The sequence below is a fragment of the Etheostoma spectabile genome, chromosome 15 (assembly GCF_008692095.1).
Source record: "Etheostoma spectabile isolate EspeVRDwgs_2016 chromosome 15, UIUC_Espe_1.0, whole genome shotgun sequence".
In the NCBI taxonomy this organism is placed as follows: Eukaryota; Metazoa; Chordata; class Actinopteri; order Perciformes; family Percidae; genus Etheostoma; species Etheostoma spectabile.
In genome coordinates, this window is record NC_045747.1 from 630,668 (window position 1) to 635,111 (window position 4,444).

Sequence of the window (4,444 nt, forward strand, 5' to 3'; positions counted from 1 at the left end):
CCCCCCCAGTTTCTCCCACCCAGCCCAGGGGTGGAAGGAGTACTCAGCTTCAGTAAAACACCACACATTTACTCAAGTACTGTACTTAAGGACATATTTAAGGGTACTTGAACACCACTTTCGCCACTTTCTACTTCTACATTTCAAAGAGAAATATTCTACTTTTTACTCCCCTACATTCATCTGACAGTTTCAGTTTCTAGTTAATGTGCAAATTAAGATTTTAGCACACAAAACATATGTGGTTTATGATTTACAATATTTTCTTATAAATTAAATCACCTGACAATAGTCCTACAAGTAGAGGTGCAGTGATTAGACAAAAGACCCAAAATAGTTTTTATTGTTTCAAGTTTCTAAAACGTGAGAATGCTTAATAATAATAATTTACATTATCAATAAATGGACAGAGACCACACCTCAAAATTCATGGTTACTTGACTGCAAGGATAGTTCAGAAATGACTGACGTAAGCCTCCATGTTGATATCGTCAGTTGTTACCTATAGTCTGGGAGGGCTCTACCCTTAAGACATACATGTTATCTTGTTAGAGTAATAAGTGTAATATGGCATTCTTATGCAAAACGTTTCAATAATAACAAAACAAAAGTATGTAAAGTAATTTTTTTCTAACAGATGATTTTTCCAAGTACTTACTTTTAATACTGTAACTACATTTTTCTGATCATACTAACCCCAAGTTTCCACAGAATAGAATAGAAGCTCTATGGATCTGCCCCGGAGGGCTGGGGACCGCCGGAGCAGAGACGGAGTCAGGACGGAGTCAGGACGCAGCCAGTCCGCAGTCAGGGGAAATACAAACATTGACTTTATTGGAAACCAAATTACTCCAACGCCTTTCCGGAGCGGATCTGCCGCCGGTCTGCAACCGGTGGAAATTGGGGGTAAGGCCGCTCCTGATTAAATTCTGGATAGGAAAGGTCTGATTTAGTTAATTTACCACACTGACAATTCTACTTCTGAGGGGCATGATCAGAGGTGGGTGGAGTAGCCAAAAATTGTACTCAAGTAAAAGTACTGTTACTTCAGAATAATATGACTCAAGTAAAAGTAAAAGTAGTCATCCAATATACTTGAGTAAAAGTAAAAAAGTACTTGCATTGCAAAAAATATACCTCATAGGGAAGTAACTGTTGAGTAACGTCTGATTTATTTCTTAAAACAAACATCAACCAGACCAACAAAGATACAAAATAATTATCTTTAGGCAAATTACAGTTCATCCAATCAATAAAATAAATCTAAATAAATGTATTAATTACAAAATAGCTTACTTAAGAGACTTGTCACATCAAATTTGGATGGATACTGCAGGTGTAAAACATGCTGTATGTGACCAAAAGACAAACATCCACCTCTCCACAGCAAGAAACTACAACCACCGCTACGTTTCCTCAGGTTAGATGTGAGTTGTTGAACGCTGACATGTCCGTTTGTTTTGGTAGACCCTGAACACACCGCAAACGTAGCTGCTGTTTCTTTGCTTTGCTACGACGTAAAGCACCTGTCCCGCTGCTGAAACAGTACGGTCAGTGACTGCACAATGACGTGTGATTGGTTAAGCACAGTCACGTTCAGCGGAAGACTCCTCTCTCTGTCAAAAAACATTAAAAATGAGACGTACGCTGGGGTAAAAAAACATGAAGCTTAGTAACGAGTAACGAGGCATTGTAGCCATATGTAGCGGAGTAAGAGTACAGTTTATTTTTCACTAATCTACTCAAGTAAAAGTAAAAGTAAGTGATTTAAAACTACTCCTAGAAGTAAATTTTTTCAAAAAACTTACTCAAGTAAATGTAACGGAGTAAATGTAACTCGTTACTACCCACCTCTGGGCATGATTCAAGCTAAGCATAGCGTTTTCCCTAAAATGAGATGTAGACATGTGAGTCATCAGCGTAGCAGTGAAAGTGGACACCATGGTGACAGAGGACTGTGCTGAAGGGAAAGAGGTAAATGATGATTAGGTGTGGACCCAGTACTGGTCCCTGGTCCCCAGTCTAACAGCAGACCTGTGGTTTCTCAGATGGACATACTGTTGTCTCTCACCAGTGATGTCAGTGTCAGCCAGGCATTCCAAGAGCAGTGGGTGAGAGATGGTTTCAACGGCAGCAGTAAGGTCCAGGGAGAGTCCAGAGGTCCAGAGTCTGCGTATGGAGGAGGTCACTGGTGATTTCCACCAGGGCAGTTTCAGTCCTGTGTATAAGGTGGAAACCAGATTGGAAGGGTTCATGGAGGTTTTTGAAATGAATGGGAGGTTGGTGATGGGCCTGTAGGGATCACATAAGTTGGATCAGCACAGGTTTTTTAAGAATGGGTGTGATGTCATGACCTGGCTCAAATGGTCATAACAAAGAACCCATGTTAAAAATGTATTATATTATTATATAATATATTTGCATAAGTTATTAATACTAGTACAGAGCCCGTTGAAAATGTACATGTTTGGAATGGGCGATTGCTTGGTCTGTGGATTGCTGCTTGTAGAATTCTTCAAAACCAAATTGTACCCCAATATTACTTACAGAAGGACCCTAGACCACTTCGTATGCTACTCCACTGTGTATGACTTATTTTGTAGCCTACGTCTACATCAGAGGAAGACAGTGTACTACTGTACTAACCTGACAGAGAACAGGGCAGATTCAGAATGGAATCACAAAATGTCACAATGACAATGTGGAGTCGGAGCTGGTTGATGTGGCTGGGGAGAGGGAAGTTTGGGGTCCCCTTGTGGAGCTGCTCCCCCCACGACCCAATACAGTTGTGAGAGCTAATCTATCATTCTATAAATCAACACATATCTGCATTAATCAGCCACCAGAACAGGACTCATTCATTGTGTGTCTGTGTGCACGGACACCCAATGAATGAATTAAATTTCCATACAGGTTTAGTGGCTTGACAGTTAACTCTGAAAGGATTTGAGTGGCGGGGGGGTATTTTGCCGACGGTGATGTTATTAGTGTAGTGAGTTAGTACTAGACTTCATTGACCCGACCCATGATGAGTCTGATGAAAACTGATGTGTCTGCCGCTGAGATCTTCTTGCTGTGAAGGAATAATCTCAGCGGTTACGTCATGTTCCGCAAGCTCACAGCAACTTGATACAATAGTAGGAAAAGAATCAAAGGCGGTAACACCCCCCACGCCCCCAAACATGGACATATACAGTACATACAGTACGTACAGATATGTCTCGCTTTATTAGAACGATGGCCTGCCTATAAGTGGCATCACACTCTGTCTGCCTGATGTCTGTAGCTGGTTGTGCTTTGCATGCAACGTCCTAAAATACGGGAATTGTTTTATTCAAAGTCAAAGGCAGTCCAAAATGGTGCTACTTTGCATATCTTTGTGGGTCTGAGGTGTATTTCACACTGTTGCAGACGTGTGAGAATGTGTTGGAACTGAGTATGAAGACAGAAGATCATCTAACCTAAAACTCTTTGTGTCATTATTACTTCCTCAGCCCCTCCCCCAGTCTGGCTGCCTCTTCAGCGTGCCGGTTGATGTGGTTGGCTCCAGGTGTACAGGGTGACACGAGGGTTTTTGTAGGGGAATTTGGGTTTTTTCTAACGTTGTGCGACTGTATGCCGCACAGAAATAATGCCCGCTGTCTTCGGGATGCCTCAGTTTGAGGAAATGAAGGAACGCCTCGTGCTGACCGTTTCCACTCACTGCGAAGCTACCCTGAAAGGGAGTCTCCACCATGTGAACTGATTTATAACTTGTTGAACCGACAAGCTTTAAAGAAGAGTCTCCTCGTGAGCGATGATACCACAGGACGGTGTCGTAGTTGTTGATGCTGTGCTTGCAGGTCAGGTTGACTGTATTGTTTACCGCCCCCAGCACATCGACTGGAGACTGATCCACATCTTTACTCTGGCTTGGGGACATTCCTGCAGAAATGAACAAAACATGAGGAATTTAAATGAATCAAAAGGAGGTTGAAGTTGAAGCAAAAAATGAATATGTTAATGTACCTTTGATCCAGAAGAGTGGGATCATCACTGTAATTAACGCACTGTGCATGTTGAGAGCTCGTTACTGTGTCTGTCTCAAGCAGGAAATGGAAATGATATGGGGCGTCACATGAAGGAGACGATAAGGACGTTTGAAGCTGAAGGCAGATGTCTGCTGATAGGCTGTGCCCTGTGTTCACCTGCTACATTGTAGAGCGTCCTCTGGTGGACAGACTATGCAATGCCATCACCAACAGGGACGTTGTAGAGCGTCCTCTGGTGGACAGACTATGCAATGCCATCACCAACAGGGACGTTGTAGAGCGTCCTCTGGTGGACAGACTATGCAATGCCATCACCAACAGGGACGTTGTAGAGCGTCCTCTGGTGGAAAGACTATGCAATGCCATCACTAACAGGGACATTGTAGAGCGTCCTCTGGTGGACAGACTATGCA